This window comes from Patagioenas fasciata, chromosome 7 (genome assembly GCF_037038585.1).
Source record: "Patagioenas fasciata isolate bPatFas1 chromosome 7, bPatFas1.hap1, whole genome shotgun sequence".
NCBI classification, from domain to species: Eukaryota; Metazoa; Chordata; class Aves; order Columbiformes; family Columbidae; genus Patagioenas; species Patagioenas fasciata.
The window spans coordinates 34839180-34865438 of NC_092526.1; the positions used below are offsets into that span (position 1 = coordinate 34839180).

Here is a 26259-nt window from a genome sequence, read left to right on the forward strand (position 1 = left end):
GAAATGTAGTCCCGGGGAGGGGGGGCGATGAGATAGCGCGGGGGTCGGGCTTCCACGCGTGCGGGAGCGGCGGGTCTGGCTGCTCCTCTGAGTGCCAAAGGCCACCGCCGTGCTCGCCCCGTGGGCACGTGACCGCCGGAGCCCGGGATCGGACCGCGAGGTTTGTGCGTAACGCTCTCTGTCCGAATTGCTAACACCTGCAGTGGGTGCGGGGCTGTGTCCATGCTCACCGGGCACCAGCCTTCGACGAGCTACAGCTGCACCTCGTTGTGCGTCCTCGAGCGTGTAAAATACCGCGTTGCCACAAATATCTTTGTGCAGACCCTGGCCGGAGACATCGCACTGTATGAAACAACAGCCTTCCTAGCCAGAAAGCCTGGAGTAGTAGTAAATGTCTCATTTACTTCTGCTAAATTACAGTGTAATGAAGTGTTGCTGTTGTTACCATAAACAAGTGTTATTAACAATATAATTTGTGAGCCAGCTCTATGTAGGGTTAGGAATTCACCTTGATTAATCCTTTTTTAGGATCAATATTCCGTGGATTGGAACTCCGAAACCATAAAACATGGAGCAGACCTTAACGCGCAAAACCTTTTAGGTGTCATAAGGACATCCCGATAAGGGACAGCCTCAGGTAACCATATCCACCTGTCCTACTGATGATGAACACAATAGTTTCAATATTTTTTTTTGCCTCAAAAAATATTTCTGTGAAATATCATTATTTGAATACACAGCTCTGGCTGAGAAGCAGCTATGCTCGTTTCATGGTGCAATTGTTTACTTTGTAAGCTGCAACTACCTTCACATGTTTTAACAATAGTTTCTCTTTTTGAGTAACCGTTGTCTTGTTCTGTTAGTTACTTGGTAAAGACAGGTCTTAAGGACAGAAGACATAAAGGTTTTTGGAAACTTAATTCATTTGCCAAATCTGTTGACCCATTAAAAAAAAAAAAAAAAAAAAATCAAACTACTTTGTTTTGTTTCTATTTAAGACCTGGGAACATAAGGAGTGCATATCATGTGATGTCCAGGGTGGAAATAGCTGTTCTCCTGCTGTAAATGAATTCTTAACCTAAACAGCTTAAGAGAGGAAAAGCTTGGTAAGCTTGGCAGCAAGAAGAAGAATAGGAGTGTCATAAAAAACAGTATTTATTTGTGTCGTGAGCAATAGCACCCAGTGTCATAGCAGGCATCTGTTCTCTGGTTTATCGACTGACGCTCTGTTGCAGGTCTTCTCTGTAAACCCATGGTGACCTGGCAGAGCCGAATGAAGGCTGCAGGGAGATCTCTCAGTTAATGGCTGCAGTGTCGCTGCTATCAGTCACCTCTAAGTGAATTCTTTCACATAATACATGAGCTATTATGCCTGAGGTAAGTAGTTGCTACCGATTTATGCCATACACATAGTAACTACTATCTGATATTTAAATAGTCCCACTAACGCTTGTGCATTAAGCTTCTTGATATGATGGCTTGCAACAAAAAAAACATAGTGGTGACAAAGGAAGCTGTGATATGAGATTGAGTTTTTGGGTACTCCTGAACACCATGCCTGAAGAACGGACATATCTAATTAACAGCAAATAGACTTCACCCTCATATGAATATGAATTCAACAGTCTTTATGTCATTGAATAAAGGGGACATGGATGAGGCTGAGTGACCTCTGGAGCCCGACCTCCTATCTGGGTCAGTACTTGTGAATTCTACCAGTAATACTTGCGAGGTTGTCATAGGCAGTTGGGAACGCAGTGGGGACACAGGACAGAGGGGAGGACACAACACAGTAGCTTCTCACTGCGTCCCCAGGTGTCAGCAGTGTGGGGTGGTCTCAGTTGTGACTTCTAGTCACAGATACCTGTGTCGTCTTCCCTCTTCCTTCTCAGCAGGAATTACTATAATTTTTGGTATTTTCTAATCCTGGTAGGAAACTCTTGAATGGATAAAAAAAAATGCAGGAAGAATATATTCTCTGCTTCCATTTGTGAGTGCCACTAAAGGGTATTAATAAAGATGGAAACATGAGAGGATTTTTGCTTTCATTTACCGTAAACTGTTTGAATAAGATAGTGGTATGTAGAAAGCTAGTAAATGTAATCTGTAATTCTTCCCTTTGCCTCCCTCCATCCTGATCTTGAGCAGAAGCGTTACCTCATATTACTTTTCTTCCCAGAAAATGCCAAAGTGAACAAAGAGTTAAGCAGTAGCCACTCTTGTATTTGGGGCTGACTGTTTCCACTGTTGCTGTGTGCTTTGGATTCTTCCAGGTCTAAATCTCATGGCTGGTTAAGACGTGGAAAACAACTCCCAGTGTAGTCTCAACTGTAAATGAATGCAACTACTACACACAAAAAACTGTAGCATTAAAACCCTGTGTTAATATAAAGCCTTTTCATAATACTCTGATCCATAGATCTGTGAAGCTTTTGCTACCCTGATTTTTTGCTACATAATAGCTTGCATATAAGCTTTGTAAAATTAAAGCAAAATATAAGCTACTGTTGCAGCTTACATAGATTTCTCATGTAAGAAGGCCATAACAATAAGTAATATTTTCCTGTGCCTGCAGCTGAGATTAGCCTGAAATGCTGCTTGTGATGCACAGAGTGATACTGGGTACATCTCTTCACTATTAAACTCTGTTTTAGAGACTCAGGTATCTGAAGTGATTCATCAACCTCTAGTATGAATTGGCAAAGAGAATGACTTTGGCACTGCTGCTATGAGTATTGGCTAATCTAGATTTGTTTTTCTGTGGTCTGGGACATGGCTCGCTTGGGCACTTTACAGCTTTTCTAGGTTTGCTTTTGTCAAAGGTGAGGTGATCACCGAAATGGGTGCTGTTCTCCAGGTCTGGGGAGATCATGAGACTCAGACAATTTTTACAAGTATAGAAGGGCTGATGGGCTTTAAGTACAGTGCACAGAGCGGTCGTGGCCCCAGTGCAGGTTACCCTTCTGTCACTGGCTTTCCTTACTGGGGGTGAAAGCTTTCTGAGGGTGAAGCTTCACACTGCACCGTGCTCCCGTGTGGTTGGTTCTGTGCTTAGGTCTGTAACATGGTTCCATCTGTGCCTGCCTCCTACTCCGCCTCCCCATCTGACAGATCCACTCGTTGCCGTGACTCAGAAAGCTAGATCAGATGGTTTCATTCTGATTTTGGTACTTTATTCCTTGAAGGTATTCAGTAACAGGGAAGCAGCACTGAATCAACATCTAAAACAGCTCTAGCTCCTACAGATGACTCTGCTTATCCAATTTATGCTATTCCCCATCTGTCCACCATGGCCTAACTCTAAAGAAAGTGCAGGCAAGAATTTTGAGGATATGAAATTGATGACCATAGGCTTAATGCATATGGACAATTACATTTTACTTTTGGAGCTGAGCCCAAATGTGCCAGTAAAAACAAGCAGCAGAGTTTGACCTTAATAGAAGTACGATTATTGAAAAGTTCCACAGAGAAGTTACAGGTGGGATTCACAATCCATGAAGCTGATGTTGGAGTACAGATCTTGGGAATCGAGAACTCTCATGGAATTTCATTAAAGCACTCACTATCACTTTCCACTAACGCTTTGTTAAACCGTGGTGGAGTATGCTTTCCTGGCTACTGAAATGGGACTTTGGCAGGACTAGCCTTCAGTTGCTAAACAAATAGCTGAAATGATGATTGGGACAAAAAAAAAAAAAAAAACCAAACGTGTTGAAGCATCCTGTCCCTACCTGTGACAGGATTTAATATAAATACACCCAGATATCACAGGCAACTTGACACAGAGGTTCATTTGCAGACCTAGCAGAAAGGGGATTAACTGAGAAAACTGAGAACATAATGACTCCTGGACCATCCAAGAGAAGTTTTAAGACAAGTCTAGCTGATAGTTGTAAGCAACATTTCTCTTTGACTGTTTTGGTGTCTCTTCATGATCTAAACCCCCAGCTGTTCGTGTGATTACTGTTGGTATGAGCAGTGTTTTGTTTAATATGCAGGGTGTGTCTGGAAAAATACAGGAGATAGTGTGTTAGGGATGTATCCTTATGCCTACTAATACTGACATTGCCGTGAAGACTGAAATCAAACCCATATGGAAAACAGATATGGAAACATCAAGTTTTCTGAATTATCTTTGTCATATTCTGCAGTGAAATGTCAGTAAAAAACTTCAAAAACTTAAATTAGGTTAAGCTTCTTCTGGTAACAAATTGGGATGAAATTCTGTTATTTTACTGGGTAAAGATTTGGGTCAGTCAGTTACTATTACAGAGTGATTAGGTTGCTCAAGAGGCTTTGAAACAAATGTAACTACTGAATTAACCTCATTCACACAGTGTGAAATCTGTTCTAGGAGAAATGCCAACTAGTTCAAACAATACTAATTATGGAGTAGCAACAACAAGGGGATGTTGAAGCTGTAGCTCATTCCTCAGTGTTCCTGTCATAACCGGGAAAATTCTGTTCTGTACCAAATCTACTTAAAAAAAAGTAGGATGGCAAAAGCAACCTGCATTTCTGAAGGTGGGAGCATAAATCAAATCTCTTGCAAGGTCAAATAATCCTAATTCAAGGGTCTTCTACTCAGAAGTGAACTAGTATTCTGCTGTGGAGCAGTGAACTAGCAGTAACTGTATGTGTTCACCACATGGGGAAAGGCGTCCTAGAGTCACCTCTCGATTCTAGCCCCAGGGACTTGCATTTTCACTAACCTGAAATTTTCTGAAATGTTAGAAGGAACCATGACTTAAACTGCTCCAATTTTGGCTTCTTGTTAATCTAAGTTTTACTGTAAAGCCATTTACAATATTTACAGATTTATAGAACTATTATCTCCATTAAAGCAAAGACATTGGTCGGATCTGGAGTTGTGCTGCAGCTTTGCTCAGGCTGATAATGATCTGTGTTTTAGTTTTAAAGCAGAGCCTTCAGATGTTTGCAGTGACAATAAACGGCTTCTTCAGATGAAGAAAGATGGTTTTAAGTCCTACATTCTGCCTGTGCTTTGCAAAGTTTAGACAGTTTCATTTCAGCATAAACTTGAATCATATGCAGTAAAAAAACTTGTTCAGTTGTAGGTTATGTGATATCAGTAACCCTGAGTCAGGGCTCAGCAAACATCCTGAATTTTATACCAGGGTGAATCCAGTGACAGCTTTGTATGCCAGTTCTGAGATACTCAGCACTTTATTGAGCTCTTATCATGGCTAAAAGCGATCACACCTAAAGTGTCTCTAAGCTTGTTGCTGTTGTCACTTTCTTGACAGAGAATCAATACTTGATTCACCACATAATTCCATGTTAAGCTGGAATCTCACTTCAGCTGTGGTATGATAACAGGGCTTTAAACGTTAGGGAAAACTGCAGGCTCAGTTGTTACCTTTGAACTTTCAGAAACGTGCTATTGACTTAGTGCAGAAAAACCACAGGAGAGGCCACTCTAGGTTCGTTGAAACTAATCTTTTATAACAATTTCCTTGATTTTGAATAACATCTACTATGCATAATGCTATAAAATCCAGTGATAAGAATGAAGAAACAGGATAAGAAATTTTTAAAAATCAAAATAACTAGGTCTGGCAAAATTGTGAACTGGACGCTATAGTACAAAGACCCATAGGTGATAATCGAGGAAAATCATGCTCTCAGAACCATCACAGTGAGATGTACCTGTTGCTGAGACACTACGCATGTTCCATTACTAGAGGTCTAAATAGCAGAATGGATCTTCCTGGTGTGAGAGAGGTGGCAATCTGCCCTTGTTCTTCCCTGTCACCCTCCAGAAGAGAAAGGTAGCAAACGAGTCTTCACAGACTTTGTGCTTCCACAAATGTTTGCTTTGATCTGAAGGCAAGACAGAAATCGGAACCATGAGTACCTTGCTGGTGAAGATCCCATGTGACTTATTTTAAGAGCATGACCTTGTGCAAGTGGCTAATAGTGTGGATCCTAGATGACAGATTGCAGTTCAAATATAACAGCTGCAGAACACAGCTATGTGTCTCCACATCTGTCTGGTAAGAAAGCAAAACATTTTCTTTGGCGTTATGGGGTGGAGTATGAGCCATTACTAATCAGTGAAGGGATGCAAAAGAGCATGAAAACAAAGCGAAGGGTGGTAGTCATGGCTGACCACAGTACTTCCCCGCATTTGAGATAAGAAGTGTTGTCCTTTTTGCCCTTGCCACTTGTGTGTTCCATGACAAGGAAAGTGCTGCCTGGTAATGCTGACATCAGAAAAACTGAAGTTTGAGAAGGGAGTTGCAGGTACTCGACTGTAGGCTGCCCGGCCAACAAGAATAGTGCTGTCAGGCACCACCTAATTCCATGGGCAGGCACGGCGGGTGTGTAGGATTGCTCACTTTAATGTTTGTGCTCTTGGGATGGCTGTGGACTCCCAGCAGCAACATCTGGAGTACAGCCCCGCTGCTTGTTACAAACAGGCCTGGCTGTGTACCAAAGACAGTAGTCCTACTGATGATGTTTATTCCTGTACATATCAGTGATATTTACCTGGCACGGTAACCCTAGCCCTTCAGGTTTCCCATGTGCAAAATTCCCGCATGAGGTGACTTGGACGCTGTAGTAGCGCAGCCGGCCCCTTGTCCCTAGTGGACAGTGTCCCTGAACACTGCATTGCCCCAAAGGTCTGTCAGTTATCGACTCAGACATGGTTGCCACAGAAGCTGGTGGGATTTACTGTGTGGCTGTGTTACTTCTTTGAGCTGCTTAACAGCTCCCTGGTAACAAGTCACATTTTTGCAGCTCAAGGAGTGTCACAGCAGGAACGGGGCTTCTGCGGCCGGCTTGCACTGCACTGCGGTCTGTGCAAAGATGTCAGGAAGAATTCCCTGGAAAGGGTCTGGTACTCGCTGCTTTTACACATCCCCTTGTATGCCCCCTTTCTGTAGCTGTAACTTCTTCATAAAGATGTAATGAAATCCTGTGGGCTATTTGTCTAGAGACAAGGAAGGGCTCCTGGCACATTTCCACGGTCACATTTCACTTACAGTTGGACCAGGTTTGTCTGACCTAGTTCTGTTCATAAACTGGGCTTAATGGTGGAGTCCTGGAAATGTTCCCAGCTGCTAAAGCCTCTGCAGTAATTAATTGCAGTTCAAAAGCCCTTCAGCAGCTATGTATCATAATATTAACATTAAAAAAAAAAAAAAGCCAAACATGTTCTCTGTGATTCTAAGCTTTGAACAAGCTTCTTATGGTGGTGAGACATATTCAATATCACAAAGGCACCATGGGACCCGCTCATCAGTTACTTGCTGCTAGAGTACATACTGAAATGGAAAATATCTTTCCTGTGTACCTATTACAGAACTGTTATCATAGAATAAAATGAAGCTTTGGATTGTTTTTACTAAGCTGGGTGTGATTTTTCATTCCAGTGTAACTTTCCATCATTTGAAAAAAATAATTTGGGAACAAGGGTAATAAATTGAAACTGGATGTTCAATAATATTTTGAATACCAGGAGGCTTCTGGAGAGTGCTCAGCAATTGCTACAGACAGGGAGAATCATCAGCACTAGCTGTCTAGCAAAGAGGCAACTTCTGATTGAACTAAGGGTACCTAAATTGCACTCCTTATGTCTAAAAAATGTAACAGGTATAGTAAAGAAATGTCTTGTTTTCTGTGTAGGTTTAGCTTGACCCAAAAATGCTTTGGACTTGTCCAAATCTCAGGTCGCCTTCCATGAACGTGTACATCAACTCACTGTGTTAAAAAGAGAGGCCAAGTGTGGTTCAGTAGCCTTCAAAACAGGTCTTGGGGATTTTGAGCACAACACATCATTTAAAATCAAAAGACGGAATTGTGACATCCTTCAAAGAAAGTGAAGTTGTTACTATTAGGACAGCTCCTGTGGCACTATCGTGTCCCTGAAAGTGTCTCTAAGGCAGCAAAACTAGCACATATCTGCAGCATGGAATGAGTTGCTTTCAAAGCATACAAAGCTGAAACACCTCAAAGCTTAGCCTCATCTTGTATCGTCTACAGTTTCAACTTGTGTCACTACTTTGAAATGCAAAATAAACTGTAGACATAGGTCTCCTTGAACTCAACTGACTTGAGCAAACTACAGAAATGATGTGCCTGCATTTCTGGGCAGGGAGCTCGGATGCCGGCACGTCTCTGCCCTTTGTCCTTAGTTCAATAGAGAATACAACAGATTGCTGTTGACCCAGGTCTCAAGGGTCAAAAAACAGGGGATTTTTGGTTCTAGTTTTCTGAATAGTTGGCTGGATGAAGTAAGATCAAAGTGTGTCATGGATTCTTACTTAATCCTTTTCAATCATTCAAGCTGTCACAAGTACATCTGCCACGTTATACTTTGGCCCTCAGCTGAATTTTGATGATCTGTGTGGGAAGTGTTTAAAGCTGCTTCTTCAGACTTCTCAGTGCTCCAGACAAGGCTGCAGAGTTTTAGATCAGCAAGGTTTGAAGTTGAAACAGCCATCATAAAATTTAATAAAGCAAGTGAAAAAATACTGCTGTGGTCTCCAGTAGCAGCACTTCAGGTACATTCTCTTCAGAATGGTAAATGCTTATCTGTGTTTTATCTATTTGTTACTTCATTTGAAAAAGGTGTAGTAGACCTTTAAATATTCCCTGAGCAATTTAGAGGGGGCTGTAGTGTTAAGCTATATGTAAGGAACCTGGAATAAAGTACTCTCAAAGCTGAGATAAATTATAGTAGCAGTGGTTCTGTTTCTTACACTGGAAAATGGGATAGAAAACTCATTCCTTGTACAGCTGACAAACACATGTGCACATCTGCTGGAGTTATGCATGCTAAGTAGACCTGGAATTGCCGTTGCCTTGCAGAACGTGAAATCTGGATGGTGAATGGTTATCTAACATGAAATACTTGGCAGAAGTCTCAAAAGCTAATTTCAGCTCTGTATTTTGTTCTTTAAGGGAAAAAGGCTTAATTGGGAGTTGCTAATTTTATTAGTAGTATCATGCTCAAGAGGAAAAAAATGTTACTGTTTGTTTTTTTTTAGGAATAGTGTAAGTGCAAGTCATGGTATGTTGAAATTAACAGAGTTAACATCTCAAGCAAGGGCTTCAGGATGCTGGTAATCAACAGTGAGCTAAATTGCATATATCAGGAACTTTACTTCATGGCTCTCACATCTAAATAAAGGTGACTTCAGTAAGAATGTACTTCAAGGATGTACCAGTCCTGCCCATGAACTTGGTTGTCTGATGCCAATCTGAATAACTTATGTGTGTGTGGAAACAACTGATTTCATGGCTTGAGACCCCATCTTTGGAGGACAGGGGTCAAAGCTGTAGCTGGGGTGGGTGCACAGTAAGGATTGGGCTGCAGAGCTGAGGAGGCACACAGTTCTGCAGATACACTGCGGTTTGTGTTACTGCTCTCGAATCCAGATTATTCACCAAGGATCACTGTAAGGTATCGAGGTCTGCTAGTGAATAAAAAAACAGTGAAGAGCATGGCTTCATTAATGTTCACAATTACATACTAGTTCTGCATTCTTTGAGTAAATCAACTGTTCCTGGCAGAGCAAAGGACCTGATCTTCTCTCTGGGGTCATGTCTGGGATCCATTGACTGTTCCAATACTCATGTCAGCCTGTTCTTTCCTTTCTTGGGTGCCTAATCTCAAGCAGAAAGCAGGATGTGATAACTGCATCTTAAATCCTGTGAAAACACTACGAAGAGGAACTATGCCTTGAAGTAAAAATGGGGAAACAACTGGGAAGGACAGAGTAAAATTAAGCAACTTCAGCATTGCAAAGAAATACAGGGAAATGAAAAGTCACTTCCTAGAAAAATTCCCCTCTGTAACAGTCAATTCATCTACTATGGCAAGAGTGAGCAATCTTAGAGTGCCTTGGAGCTTCCCCATCACAGTAACCAAAACAAAGATGTAACAGAGTTGTTGGTTCCTCTGAACAGTCTGCATAGAAGCCTTTCAAAGGGATTTTTCATTGCATAATGTTGGGGGCAATTGCCACTGCCTCTGATGTGAAAAGCAAAACCAGAATCAACTTGGAAGTGTAGTATTTGGTGGGAAATGGGGCAGTTAAATACAAGAATTGATCGCATTTGTCTAATAGCTATTATTGTAACGGGACCAATAAAGGCAATCAATAACACTCTTCCTGCAGGAGACTCCAAGGGCTGGGTATGATCATCTTCTGCTTGAGACCCTGTACATGATCTGGAGAGACATGTGAAACTTGATCCAGAATTCTGGTTCAGTGTTAGATGTCTGGGGGAAGGATTCAGAGCAAACCAGATGTGAAAACTATGTAATAGATGGGTCAGTTCTGGGCCTCTAAGGAGAAAACATGGCACACACAAAGTCACAGTAAGCAGTTGGTTTTGGTTTTGTTTTTCCTGTGTAAAAAGGGAATACTGAAACCACTTGGAAAGTGTTTCAAAATGTAACAAGAGCCAAATCAGAGGTGTGTATCAGATAGAAGTGCATCTGTCTTGTCGCTGAACTGTATAGGTTGCAGGCATAGCCAGGTAAATATAATTAATCATATCTGATCTATATTGAAACATGTGGCAAGAGTGTGGACAACATAAAGAATTAAACAAAGTTGGGATCTTATCCAAGTGGGGGATACCAACAGACTTGCATCTTGCTTTCACCTCAGTTTTCTGGGCCAGATTATCTGGAAATAGTTAATCAAATGCTTGCTTGAATGTGTATAAAGGGCTCAACGTTTTTTTACTTGTGTGGCATATGGGTGTTGTAAATCAACGTAACCTGAAACAAGACAGTGAACCGTAAACCTGCTAAAAGTGCTCTGAGCTTCTCTCAGCTGCTTCCAAGTACCTGTGCAACAGCAACAGAAACAGGGCATTGTTGCAAAGAAAGTTGTCCCAGCAATGGCCAAATTGTGCTTCATAATGAGTATGATATAAAATAAGGTGCCAAAGAAGTGCAAGGTGGGAAATAATTCACTGTGCACATGGTTGAGCAGGACTTTTGGTCCTTGAAGAGGTTAATTCTCCACAAAGAAGTTACTGGTTATCTGGCAACTGAGGTTAACAGAGATACTGTGGAGTTTTTGTGACTATTGCTCGTGTGAAAGTAACAGTCAACTTTTAGTCCTGCATCTGCAATACAATAAGCTTTGATAAAATTATGAATTTGTCAGAGATCCCAGACTTCATTAATTATCTGAAAAATTGCAATAATTTGGCACAATGCGTATGATGAAAGAGCACCTTTTGTGTCCTGCCAGCCTCTTTCCATCACTTTAACCTGCTGTTTGAAGTAAGAAGACACTGGAGTTCATAGTGCCAGTTGGTATGATCAGTCTCTGCATAAGCTTCAATGGGGTGTCTGGTCAGCAGGCTGCCTTGCGAAGAGTCCTGATGGTGATATTCACTTCAGCATTTGTCTCATTGGAATAAACCATAAAAATGTATTAAAATTTGACTGGATCAGTTTTAGACAAGCTAATGATGAACTCTTGCAAGCAAATCATTATTTCTGTGAACTAGACTTCAGACTTCAGACTTCAACTCTCTCAGCTGAAAGAAAGAAGACATCCCAGTACTTTGCATGAGCTCTTGCTCAGTTTCTCTTTTCTCATGTAAACTGCTTGCAGGTATTTAATGCACAATATCCTTGCAAAGATAAAAAGGAAATAAAATAACCGGAGAAGCTATTTAGGAGTTCAACATCCTTAGGTGCTTTTTTATGTGTGGATTTTGTTGCAAGGAAGTCTGTTCTGAGGACCTGGTCATGGACCCTGGTGATCTTGACCCCAATGTATTGATTGACTTTCCTGCTTGACCTTGGGCCTGTCTTATTGCTATGGTCACTGGGCTGTGTCCAGTGCTGGTTACCTTCACTAGACCCCACGCTGACCTGCGGCTTGACTTCCTAGCTTGCCATTGGACCTGCCTCATTGACATAAATGTGTCTGGCCATCCGACCCAGTTGGTGCCCCCACGGTAAGAGCCTCGCAGGACAGCACTGGCAAACCCGTTCCATTGCAGGGATTAATCACTTTTTCAAATCTGGCTTGATGCTCTTTCCTGCTAAAGCTTTATGGCATGTGTAAGCCAAGATGCTAGCATGGTTAATTTTCAATGAAGATCTTACTGATGTCAGTGAAGTTCATCACCTTTTTTTTTTTCAGCTTGTTCCAAATCACTTGTTTGAGTTCAGGAAAGTGAGGACTGAGGCTGAACAGTTGAACCACTGAGGTTGCAGCCATGCTGCCTAGATAGAAAACAGCAGAAGAAATTCAGTCTGGTCACCTCCTGTGTTTACCCATTCTTAATTTTCATGTGTAATGGGTTTTCTTCAGACGATTTAGCACTCTGAAATGAGCTTTTGGTTAGTTCTATGGAAACATGAGCTCTGTGGCAACCAAGCACAAAAAGGGAATTGAACAGAACGTTATGCTACTTTGCATAAATCCATAGTACATGTGCATTTGAATACTGCATGTCCTGTGTAGCAGCAGGAATGGAAAGAGCTCAGAAGCAAAAGTAAAGCTATAGATTTGCTTATATATATTTTTTTTATTATTTATTTTTTTTTTTAAGTTGGGACTTCTTAGATAAGTTCCTAAATACTGAAAACCATATTTGAGCTGAAGCTGGTTGTGGCTGAGGGATTCATGATGTGATTCTTTTTATGTTCTTAGCTAGGCAACTTCTTTTGGCTGTACCAAAATAGGATGTTAGACTGAATTAACCTTTTCTGTGAACTGGCAAGATGGTTAATGATGCAGTGAAATGCTGCTGAGCACTTCGAAGGGGTTATAAGACAATGACTGTTTCTCGGTGTTACGTTGGATGCTTATTAACTTGAGTTGGTTGAGGGAATGGACACCATGCCTGTTTAAAACTTGGCAACGTGCAGCTTGCCATCACTAGTTAGAAGGACATATTAATCTTCTGAAAACAAGACTCTAACCATATCCAAAGAGAAAAGTGTACACTATATAAAGAAATAGACACTTAGTCTCTAGCACTCTGATTAACTCATTCTAGCTGATTAAACATACAGTGACATTTGACTGACCTTGTCAGCTGGAGAGGTGAATAGATAAAATAAATGAGCTTTCAGTCTGTGACTGAACATATTTAATATGCTGGGTAGGAGGTCAGTGTGACTCATCCTTTCCGTTTGATGGATAGCCTGGTATTTGTAGAGAAAAATTCTCTCCTTCTGTTGAATGCATCCAGAGATATAATAATACTTCTTGGTACTTGAATGCACTACAGGTGCCTTTCCAAACTGATGTCCAGTTTCTGTAAATCTGCCACACCTGAGAATGGCTCTCTGGAACTGATTGAGTGTTGCGTAGTATCATAGAACAGTTTGGGTTGGAAGGGACCTTCAAAGGTCGTCTAGTCCTACCCCTCTGCAGGGACATCTTCAACCAGATTAGGGTGCTCAGAGTCCTGTCCAGCCCGGCCTTGAACGTTTCCAGGGACTGGGCATCTACCACCTCTCTGGGCAACCTGTGCCACTATTTTACCACTCTCATCGTAAAAAAACCAACCAAACAAAAAAACCCCAGTTTGGTCCCAAGGGGCAATGATGCCCCCATAATACAACCCCATTCCTGAATGTCCCATGAGCCACTGCAGCCTGAGGGTGCACCTGTCTGGATCCTACTCTTCAGATTATGGAGTTGTTTCTAGAAGGTACCAAATGTGCTCCTTATCTAAGTAGCACTGCCATGAATATGGAAAGTAGCATGTGGCTTTTGTGCTGAACCAAACCCTGCATCTTATTTAATGAGACACCCAATACCAGACTTGAAGGCAGCAGCAGGCTCAGCACAGGTCTGTGCTGTCCAGGTACCTGCAAACTCTGAGAAAAAAACAGTAATCAGCTCTTGCTGCCTTCGCTGAGAACGTGCCTCCATTTAGTAATCTGCTTCTAAAAAAAGGTCCCTGAGGAAACAGTACCCTGTAGGTGAAGAGCTCTATAGGAGTTTAATTAGGTGCTGTCCTTTGAGAAACATACTTGCTGTTTCTCACGTTTCTTTAACAACTGGGCTTCTAGTGCCTAATTATCTTGTTCTTTTTGACTAGGACAGCTAAATAATTATGATCTGGGCTGAGTGAATGAATGCAGTGAAGTGATGTTCTTAAATGCAATCAGCTACCCATTGCTCTGACGAAAAGTGTGGTAATGTAATAACACAGCCTTGCAAGAGATTGACTTGAAGGTGAGAATGCTGCAAAATGTTTGCAGAAGTTTGCCTGAGAGCTAATCAAGTTAGCTTTACCTTGTAAGTTGATATAAATCCTCCATGTTCCAGCTGAAGCTTTAAGTGATTTCTAAATGAGCATGACATCAAGTGAGCAGAAACCCAATCAGCAATTGATAGATCTAGTTGCATGTCCCTGTCACCACACTGTCTCCGATACACAGACCAGATTGAGCCACTGAGCCCTTAGTGCAGCTTCCAAGTAGCTTTAGCTGTACTGCAGTGCTGTTAGAGGCCTTGTTATGCTAACAGTTATGGAGGGTGAAACCCCGAAGTGAGAAAGCAGTGCAATAATAAAGGAAAATTTATTCAGCACCCCAGCCATTATTAGCTCTCATAGGAAGGCTAAATGCAAAAAGGAGACAGAGGATTACTGTATGCAAATGGATAATCTTTTTTCTTGTTGTTGTTCCAGCTGTCTAGACAGCTAGACAAATGCCAGGTTTTCAAGGCACTGACTGCAAGATGTTTTAACGCTTCATCCTTTATCATGAGTGCAATCTACCCAGGTTGTCTGGTAGTTATTGATCCTATATCAAACAAGCTCAAAGGTTTTTCAAGGTTACATCACTCAATAAAGTAAAAAATATCCCTGTCCAAGATTATAGTAGTTTGGCATGTTTCTGAGTTGATGGATGAAATATAAAGGCAGCTGAGGTTGTGAATATAATATAGGAGCAATGAAACCCTTGAACATACTGGTCTGAATGACAGCTTCAAGTGCCCATCTCCTTGTACTAAGTGTTCTTGGACCTAAAATGAAACAGAGGGAGATTTCAGAAAAATTGTAATACTCAAGATTAAGGTATGAACATACTACATTTGAAATGAGATAAATATGGGCATATTCTCATAACCGTGCATCTCACTGCCTCACCCTTCTCCCTCCCAATTCTGCTGTTGAAGTCAATCTTCTCCAATCTGGTGCATGACAAAGTGTTTCCTAGGTGTGAGAGCAAACACCAGACTTCACCAATATGTTTCTCTGTGCCTTTTATCTGTTGCGTTGATGCCCTGCTACAGCTAGCGAAGGCTGCAGCCCTGCTCACATCTTTGTTTCTGCCTCTGACAGGCTCCACCAAGCCCTGAGTGGAATCTTAGTATGTGAAATTCAGAAGGTGACTGCTGGGGAAGACCTTTCCAGGACAAAACCCCAGTGTAGTCCATGTTGCTTTGCTTGGGAAGGTTGTATTTGGACTGAGCAATGGCATTTGGCACAGTATCATGGAGCAGGAGGCAGTGGTGCTGTAGATAGACGAAGGATAACAAGCTTGTGGCCCAGAGCAGTTGCTCACATCAGACCTATGGAAATTCATAGTGTATGATTAACACTTGCTATCAAGCAGAGTCTTAAAAAGCTGTTCACAAAGAGGGAAGGAAAGCTTATAATGGTTCATAATGATAGCTCTGACAGAGAACTTGCCATCCAGCGCTTCATGTGAAGCCATCTGCCACACTGAGAGAGCACAAAGGAACCGCATCGTAATTCCTAATGTGGGGCATGACCTGCAATGTAGCAGATAGAAACCTGAGTGTGACATTCCTTTGATGTAGCCAGGATTGTTACCCCCACAGGGTCCACAAGCAAAATGTAAATGTGCCCTGTCAGCAGTTTGTTGCTCAACCTTGGGGTGTAGCAGCTGAAGCTGCTTCATGACCTACTGCAGAAGCAGTAAAGGCGCTTCCTCTGCAGATCCAACGAGCCCCAGACTGCATTCTGTGCTTGTGCCCTTTCCAGAATTCATGAGGAAGACTTAGATGTGCTGCCCTATTGCATCTTAGACATTAGGGATCTGATTGGCACCAGAAGATTTCCCTCTTGGGCAGATCATCTTATGTGGGGAAGCAGTAAAGCACGAACTTCTACACATTTAGTAGCATAAATAGTGACAGCACTTGGGCTTGGTACGAGAGGGAGCAACAGTTATGGTTTATTGAAGCATCAAATTGGAAGACAGAACTGAATACTGTGTGCTGGAAATAATTAGCTGATTGGCTTTTATGTTATACTCAAAATTTGTTTTCACTGTTCAAGCAAAACCACTCCACTATCCTTACACAGAAAGAAAACTAATAATTTAGTGCAGAGAAAGTAACCCTGAATGCAACTTTATGTATTAGCACAGAGCAGTACAAGCATAGGAACAGGGTAGTGTGACCTGAATGAAATGACATGATGAGCTGAAAAGTTTGTCATGTAGTCTTTTCCACAGCCAACACTCATTAGTGCTCCAGCACAGTCAAGTCTGTATATGTTTCTATTTAAATTTTCTATCAATTTCCTTGTACAAGCTCAAGACTATGTATCTTCTATGTGAGATTCCAGCTGACCTCACTAGTGGATGCTCACATCTCTATTCTATTATATTATATTCAGCCATACATTCCTTTGGCTTCCGACCCTGTTGCTTGCTTCTATTCTCTTTAGGGTGCCTAGTTTGTATTTTAGCTTGAGGTTTGACTGCTGTTTTGTTCCCTGAACTGTTAATAATAGCTATGTGCTGTGCTTTTTCGGCAGGAGAGACTTTCTTGCTTGGGGGCACCCCAGGAGACGATTTCTAAATAATCAATGAATAGACACAACCTCAAGTAGAAGTCTGCCATGGCTTTAATGAGAGCCAGGAATTTACTCATAATAAGTGAAGTAATGTTTATTCTCAGGAGTCAGGAAACAGCTTTATCTTCCATCTTGAGAAATGTGAGCAAGGAGTCTGATCTACTGTATGGGAATGCTGTGGTGGTGGTCAACATGGCTTAAATGTGGCTGGCAGCCCTGACCCACAACTACATGACCAGTTTCTTTCCCTTTTTAAGATTAACAAGTAAAACCACTAAGAGTGTACTCAAGCACTCAAAGCTTTCTGAGAAATGCCTGTGTTTCTAGAGCACATCTGTTATCCACATTGGTGGGCAAGTCTGTCCAGCTGAAATTTGCCTTTTTCTTCTGGATTTTGGCAAAACCCATTTCTAACAAACTTTGCTTGCAATGGACGTGCCAGCTTCAGCCTAACTGTACACAGAAAGTGTGATTCATGGCAATCAGTTGTTAAGTCGGAACTTCACTCAGACATTTTTGATTGCAGTAAAAAGACACTTTTTGGATGAAATGGACTTTGTTTCAGTGGACTTAGGAATTGGTGCACAAAGTTCTGTCTTTTCTAGCTTTTTTTCCCCTGAAATCTTGAGTGTTGTCTTTTTTTGTTGTCTCAGAACCAGTGACTCCTCTCTGAATGGGACCGTCACAGCTGACAACCCTGCCTGTGAAATCTCTTCACCACTCTTCTAACTCATTTCCCACAACCATATGGTTGTCATGAGGATTTAACCTCTGTTCTCAGTGGGCCTTTCGTTTCCACAGACGGCTGAGAAGCTTGCAGGATACCATTGGGCAAATACAACCACCACAGATTTTTTACATCCTCAGAAAAGATACAAGCTGCTTTCTGAGAGATTAAGTGACTAAAAAGCTAGAGCATGTGGAAAATGGGAAAAAAAAAAAAACACGTTTCAGAAGAAAACTGAAACAAAATTCTGGCAAAACCAGTAAGATTCTGGTATTTTATAAATGATGGAAACTACTACATAATTTTGGTAATGATGGTTCAAATGTAGGAAGTCAAATGCATTATAGTTCCCTGGGTCTGTTGCTGTTTAGTTTCTTATGGCTGCATCCCATTTTGAAAAGGCAGTATCATAATACTGCTCTGAGCACTGTGGCGATAGCTAAGCTTTAGCCATCGTATCAGAGGCTTGAGGCAGAGATAAGTCACTTAATATTTTTATCTCATCAGGCATGTGCTTGTTACGTGACCCTCACATTGGCAGAGGCCTCCTTCCAAATTTGCATTATCCCACCCTGACTGATGAGTTTATAGTTGATGTGAGGAAGGGAAATGCCATTTTGCCAAAGCACAATTAATTTTACAAGTCAACTCAGCCTGTACTTTCTTTTACTCTTTCACAGCAACTCCCTTTAATATTCAGCTTCATATGCTGGTTTCAGGTCAGGCCAAGACAAACTGTCAGTGTTATGTGTTGCATGTAAATGAAAGGAATATTCTTATAGTGGTAGCTGTGGTGGCAGCAGCAGGTTTCTAAGAATATATTACATAGTAGGCGTGTTGTACCATTGATGTTTTCTCTGAGCTTTGTAAATAGTGGACTGAAGTATTATAGACAGCTGCTTCCACACAAAGCCAGTATTGGACAGAGAAAAGCAACACTAATTTAGTTTCTATATAATAAGATTTACTTAATGTTTGAAGTCAATGAGCTTTACAAACTTCTGGGCATGATAGTTTGCAGTTAGATTCAAATACATAAGGTAAAATAATGTGTTATTGAAATTTGAATTTAAGAATAAGCAAACCAAACTGATTGGACTGAAAGAGGAATTCTCTCCAAAGGCACAATACATTTTGTCCTGATTCCATTAAGGGTTTTATGACTTTAGATATGGCTAGGCATAATGCTTTTACATGGAGGAACAGCATGATGGATGATGATTTATCAAACTGAAATAGCAGTGCTGCTCTTCAGCTGCACTTGGAGTTGCTTACCAGCTTTTCTCTTGAGACTTAATTCAAAAGAATATACCGTCTATCTTCATATCGCAATATTGGCCTACGAGAAACAACAGTTTGCTTTGATGTTTCTGGTTGGTGCTTAAAAAACAGAAACACCCAGGTGTCACACTTTTATTTAATATGACTGATTATTATAACTCATGAATCTCAGCATTATGGCCCAGGGAAGCTGCAGGAGGTGCAGCCTCAGTTTATGGACTTGGAAAGACAGCATACCCCAAACAACAAGTTGTTCAGTGTTGTCTGTCATTGCAAAGAAATTCCACTGCCCACTCCTTCCTGTGGTCTCCTGGATGGGAGAGGATCCTGTGAGTCTGTGGGATGTTTCTGTCAGCTCCTCGTGACAGTGCTGAGTTTTCCAACTCCCCTTACGCTACTGCTGTGATACGATCATATACACATACAATGTGGCACCATGCAAAATAATGACGTTGTGGCCGAGGTGGGTATTTCCCTCCAAAGTGAGGATGCTGATGACTTTTGCAGCAGGGTGTGAGCTTTGCCACCCTTGTTCCCTTGATCCTCAGGGCTACCCAGGTGTTGGAGTGACTTCAGATGCAACCTGCTGTCTGCACATGGATTCTTCTGGAGAAGAGGAAAACTCAGGACTTCAGAATGCCCAAGTGTCAGTCTGGAAGGTGCAAGGATTATGTGCGTTAATATTAAGGGAGCAACAAGCTGGAGAAGTAGGTGAGGGAGAAGAAATGATTGAATATAGCATAAAATCAGCCAAAGCGAGGGCTGCGGAAGTGCGGTGGGCAGCAGAAGTGCGGTGGGCAGCCTCTCGTTAGGGATGTTTTCCTGGTGTCCTGCTGTGGCTGTGCAGACTGCAAACTTTTTATGACAATATCTGACAAGTCCATTCCACTACTTTCATATACTCCAGGAGTTTGAGCCCTGTTTGGCCTTGGAATAATTAAGGTAAATAAGCTGATAAAGCTAAGGATAGACGTGATGGAATTGCAATGAAGAAAAAAAGAGGCTTTAACTTTTAACTTTGAAATGTATTTGTAGAACAAGTTATTTGCAGATTAGCTTCAGTATGAGTGTTGCATTTCTTTAGTGAGTAACGCCTTCTCTTGACTGCAAAAAAGCCATCACATTTGTATCCCTTCAATAGCAGCTATTAAATGTATACCTGGTACGTACATATTAGTGAAGCATCAAAGCCAGCTCAGCAGCAAATTAGTGACTATTTTTCTTACTGAAAAGTCTGGAAGACTGCTTGTTCTTGCCAGACTTCTTTGTGTCTATTTCTAGAATAGATGTGTTTGTCTGCAATAAACATTAGGTAAGAGCAAGAAACTCTTGGTCCATCAGACAGAATTATGAGTAGTGGTGCATATGTGCTTTGGGTTGGTCATATCAGGAAGTCTTTAACTAGTTAAATTCTTTGGACAAAAGCTGTAAGAAACTGCAATTTCAGTTGTGTTAATACCTCTGTTAATACTATACAAATAATGAAGATGTTGAATAACTACCCCTGTAAGTATATCTGCAGAAAAACACAGCTGAAACACAGATCATTGACGATGAATTTCTGGCACTTGTGCATAATACATTTCTTTTAATATCTTATGTTGTAACTGCTTCAAACCAAGACTTTTTATGTCCTTTCCCAGGAAACAGTTTAAGTCGGCTCTACTAACAGAAGTCTTTATTTGCTGGTGTTCCAGGAAATAGAATTTAATGGCCTCTAACCGAGTCATGGAAGAGTATTTTCCACAATAAGCCCTAGGTCATGGCCAACATTTGCTATATGCTACTGGCATTTAAGACAGATGAGGTTTCTTTGTTGTTGTAGTAAACAAGATTCAGAATATCTTGAGAATAACAGAGGCACAGCCTCACAGCTTGGTAATTGTTAATAGGGGATTACCTTCCCTTCTCTAAGCTCTAGGAAGGGATTCCCACTCAAAGCTGTTGCAGCCAAATAATTTGTACGTTTTCCAATCTACTGCTCATCCTTTGTTTAAGAAATTATTTAAAAGGAGATACGATGTCTCTGCCCTAGTTTTCCCTCCTGTATTTTGAGTGCTACTATCAAACAGGGATGTGGTAAATTGTTTACTTGAACTTCATATTACAATTTCAAATCCACAGAGCTGGAACATGTTTGCTTTGGGAACAGAACTAATACTTTTCAGACCTGAGCATTCACTAAAGACTTCCTCTGTATTCTTGTCTGACTGTGACATTTAGAGTGGAAAAGCACAACCGTATCTGCTCAAATCTTTTCAGCTGCACCTAGTATAATTGCCAAATTGAATCTTGGGATAACTTAAGTGCTTGATTTATTGTAGTCAGCATGTGAGATTTCTAATAAAGTTGCATAATGCCAGGCTGCTGTACAAAGCCTGGTATCTGCAGCTACATGAGACCATCTCTTTTCCTGTAGGAAAGGTGGTTGCAGTGACATTCGAACTATTGCCTGAGGGAACATGACTGACTAAAGAAGAGCAGCTGATTTTTTGTTATTTTGGGAGGCTGAGCATATGGTGCAGCACAAGGCCAAACAAGTTTCTCCCTGTGCTTTGCCAACCTGTCTCTTAGTGTTCCCTACAGTCTTCTCTCCCCTGTCAGCAGGCAAAAATTTCACATGTCTCTTTTCCAACTTACTAGATATAGTGGTGTGGCAATGGTTTTCCCTATAAACCTGGCTTCATCAAACATGCTGGGAAGTCACTGCTCAGGACCGATGTGGGCAGCCTAATGTCTGTATTACAAACGGGCAGATGCCTTTCATTTTATTCCCTGCACTGCACTCTGTCATATGGGTTTTTGAGCTCAAGGATGAAGAAAGCATTTTTTTTCTGAAATAAAAGTGTCTCTTAACCACCAAGGAGAACTGATTTGAGCCTTGATTAGAACCAAGACCCTTCAACAGAAACTGTTTGCTAAATAAACCTTTGTATTTCTCTGGCATTAACATTATCTGGAAGGCTGGATCTGGCTGACAATCTGTTGCAATTCTGTGAAACTGAAGCATGACACAAACTTATTAGACAAATCCTGTGAAATCAAGAACACAGGAAAGTCTAAAAAAGAGGAAATACAGTGATGCAGCAGTGGCTTGGTAATTCATTTTATCAGATTTTCAGGCACTGAGTTAATACTTCTGTGGTGGAAAGCTGATACTTCCAGTCGAGAGCTCACTCAGCTGTGTTTAGGTGAATTACACTGATGCTGGGTGCTCTGCACAAGGCAGAATCTCAGATCTACAGGCAAATACGCACTTTAGTCTCCACAGCTGCAATGTCTTCAGTCTCCAGTGCAAATGCCTTGCTCCATTTTCTAATAGTACTGCTCAAACATACTAATAATTTGGTTTTGGGACAGCATGGCTACTGCCCTTGTCCTTTTAATTACAGTACCAAGGATGCTTTGGTAGACAAATTATTTGTGGCTCTGAAAATTGAATCTAAATGCTTGCTTGTGCAGAAGGAATCCAGGTCTGTGGTCCATGTTCAGTTTTTCATACACCATGTGGATAAGAAGCATCTCTTGAGCTGAGCTGGATACCTGTTGAAGCAGTGCAGGAAGCTCCAGGATGCAAGTAGCTTCTCAGAAGCAGAAAAACTGTCAGCCCAGCTCTGAAGTTACACAGCTCATGAAGTGTTTATCTACCTGAAGGCAGCAGAAACTTGTGCAGCTTTTTTGAGATCAGTCTGCTACTGATTGCTTAAAAAACAGAAAAAAAAAAACCAAGAGGAGATCAAGTCAGAGGGGACTGACGGTAGCAATGCCACTGGTTCCATTTGGATTACCATAATTTTACTTAAATTTAGATATCAGTTGTGACTATTGCAATAGATTTGGGCAATAGCTTGCCATGACTTCCATGTTTTGTCCTTCTAACTGGAAGACAGTGCACTGTGTATCTGAGTCTAGCAACATCCTATTAGAAATGCATACAAGTAATTATTCAGGATTGTTATGTTGAGCCTTGAATTTGTTGCAGCCCTGTATTGAAAAAGAATATCCTTGGTGGAGGGTAGATGCTTTAATATCTGCAGATTGTATAAAAATTTGGTCCAGGAATAATGCCTCACTTGTCTTGCGTTGTGCTACTGGCATTCTGCTTTTGTCCTTGACGTAAGCAGCAAGGCGCAGTCCTGTTCAATAACACCTCCATGCTGAACAGAAGATTATGGGATCCTGATGCTATAAAAATGGTAAGGAATCCAACCTCTCTCAGCATGCTGTTGCCATCTAAAACTGAGATCAAATACTTCTCTCACGCTGTTTTCTTGGATTCCAACTGTGTGATTTTGGGCTCGGAAGGAACTTAAAAATATATCTAACCAAATAGTGTTGTTGATTTTCCTTCTTATCTGTTTCAACAGGATGCTCTGATCAGTGTTCTGTGTTGGTCATGCTTCTTTCACACTTTAAAATATAACACATTGCAAAGTTTCCTTCCCTCTCTCACCAAATAAGCTAATTGGGCACTTCTCTTCTGCAGAATGTACCAGTCTGTGAACACCTCAGGTTGTGCATGGGACAGACTCAGTCACTAGCACAACATCACATGTTATGTACCAGACTAAGTTATCAACAGAAATAAGGCATAATCCCTTTCAATAGCTAACTCGTGTACCAAAAGTACTTCAGTATCATCAAGGTTAAACCTGAAATGTGTTTGGTCCCTCTTAGAATTAGAGCAAGTCCATAAATAGACTTAAATCAGCCCATTTGCAGAGCTCAGAAATGGCCTCTTGTGTACTCTCCCCTCTGACCCAGAGATGTACATTGAAAAGCCATGAAAAATAGCTTTTGTAGCCATAGCTGATACTTCAGAGGTTGTTATAATGCCCGAAGAAATGGGGTAGTAATTCCAACAGCTGACTCCAGAGAGAAATTGTGAGTTCACGCTGAACTTCTGGCGGAGACAGACTCTGCTGTTAGCTTGGAGCTACAGTGCCTACAATATGACTAATTAACATTCAAGGTGAAAAATCATTACTGCTAAAACATAGCTTTTATTCTGTAATACTTATGGTATCAGCTATCATGTAATGTGAACCTTGAGACAAGTGCTTTTATAAGTAAGGATTTGAAGAGTCAACAGTCTCTTGTTTCACTGATTCCTACAGCAAGTGTTCTAAATGCTTTGCCAGTATGCACAGGGCGTTAAAAAACTCCAGCATAAGTCTTCTTATTACATAAATCATATTGGATTGAACTACAGCACACATTTTCTCCTTCCTGGGAGGAAACAGAGGTGCCTTACTAAAATGGTGTGTGGCCTAAGAAATTCCCATAGTTAAGAACATAGGTTAAGTCAAGAGTTGTACAGCTCAATATGACATTGGCCAGCAGGAGATCATAAAGTATAATATAAGAATGGGAAAAAGAAACAAGTTACTCATAAAGAGGGTGGTCAAAGCCTCAAACAGGTTTCTTAGAGAGGCTGTGAAATGTCCATCCTCAGAGATACTCAGAATTCAAACTAGATAAAGTCCTGAGCAATCTAACTTTGAAATCATGCTGGATTTGGGCAAAGAGTGAGTGTCCTTGGACCAGGTGGGCTCCAAATGACCCTTCTGTTCTAAATTAACCTATGATTGTTACATTCCTGACCTCCAGCTATCTGTGGCAGATAGGGCTTCCTGAACCAGGTGTACAGGTCTGTATTTGGTAGCCTTTCATGTTTTAACTATCTTCTATGAATCTTTCCATGGTCTTTTCTGAACATCTATGAACTTCTGTTACCCACAACATTTTGGAACAAAGCATTGTCTGTGCTGCTAGCTGCTGCCTTCAGTTTTCATTGAAACTGCTGGGTTCCCGTGATGCCTTCTACCTTCTGTGTTGTAAAATACAATAAATGCCACATTATTTTATGACTAGCATGTTCTCTATCTTTCTTATTTCATAGGAAGAGAAAGCTGGTCCTTGGGCAGAGATGGATGGTCCTGCTCATCGTCCTCAGAGGCCTGGCGCACTACAAATAATTGTGGAGGCAGAACTACATGCTCAAGTTGTGCAGCCCAAAGTCACTTGGTGTTCTTGGCTATCTGAATAGCATGGCTTGTCCTTGCTCGTACTGAATGGTTTCAAACATGCTGTGGATGATGACAGCTCTTTAAAGTTGGCCAGACCTTCAGGTGAAATGTCCAAAGCTTGTTTATCTTGCATCTTAATTATCCTGTGAGACATATTGTGCAGTTGTTTCCCTGATTCTGTCTCGTCTTTTAAAGACTTTAAAGCTGTGTTGAGAAAGGTTATGTCATGGACCAAATGTATTCCTTGGTTCAATGCCCAGGAAGCAAGTCTGGCACATCCCACCCTTTATTTGCATGAAGAAATGGAGAAGTTAATATCAGGAATTGTCTTTTATGCAAGAGAGACTGGAATATGCATCCAATATCCATAAAAACTAAAAGATACTATTCTGATTCATCCTCTGTGTTTGAAAGGAGAAAATCAAAAGACAAAAGCATGGCTTGTGCTGGCTTTGTTTTCCTCATGCAGTCAGTGCTGGAGCTGGGCATTGCACTAACAGACCTGTTAATAAAATATTCCGTAATAGCCAGAGCAGCTCATACTTAATGGAAAAACACTAAATGTTCCATTGGGAAACAATTGCTCTTTATGCTAGATGCATTTCTTCTCTCTCCCTTTTGTTCAAGGAATCTTACTTGGAACAAAAAAAAGCTTGTCCCTTCTGACATCCTCTGTTTGTGCTGCTTGCTCCCCAAACCAGAATCATAATCCCTTGTTTAGATGACATAATCAGTTACACAAATATCAGTTGAGATGGCACAGACAGATTATAGCTTCCAGCAGGACGAGGGAGAATGGGTCAAGCTTTAAATGCCTCGGTCTTTATGCAACTGTTTTTCCTAAGGATAAAGCAAGAGGAATAGAAACAAGAATTCTTTAGGCAGATGGCCTTTAGTAACCTCTCCACGAGGCATTGGCAGATTGTAAATAATAAGTGGTCCAGAGAGCAAACCTTGACTGAAAGGGCTTTCCAGACCTGGCTGCAGAAAGCCTTGTTGCACAGATGAGGGGGAAGATGCTATTGGAAAACTTAATGCTGTTGGGGAAAAAAAAATGCAGATAATTAACATTAAAGAGTGAAAGCTAATGTACAAGATTAAATTCTTGCTCAGTTTTAAACCATAGTTGATAACTGATTCTTACAGCAGTTTTTAGTGCAATGGTTGTTAAGATGGAAAGATGGAGGATAATTTTAGGAGCCATAAAGGGTAGGTTGCTTCATTTTCTCATTTGATGTGACACAGAGGTATTCTGCCTTTGGTGTAGGTCATCATGTTTCCTTAAGGGGTGTTGCTAAACTTCTAGGGAAAAAGTGAAGTTTGAACCGTTGTGATTTAAGTATTGGGTATAATGCGATGTGTAGCAAGCACCTGTTTCTGATCCAGATCCATAAATAAATCCTTGAGAGTGCCTGCAAATCC

The 26259-nt window shown here is 41.2% G+C and overlaps 1 long non-coding RNA gene across 1 annotated transcript; it reads left to right on the forward strand.

The window, feature by feature from the left end:
* The first annotated feature begins 578 nt into the window (after positions 1 to 578).
* Positions 579 to 25878, forward strand: LOC139828374 (uncharacterized). The gene is made up of 3 exons (XR_011739891.1): positions 579 to 637; positions 1236 to 1377; positions 24711 to 25878. It is a non-coding gene; the product is annotated as an uncharacterized lncRNA (long non-coding RNA).
* Positions 25879 to 26259: the final 381 nt, after the last annotated feature.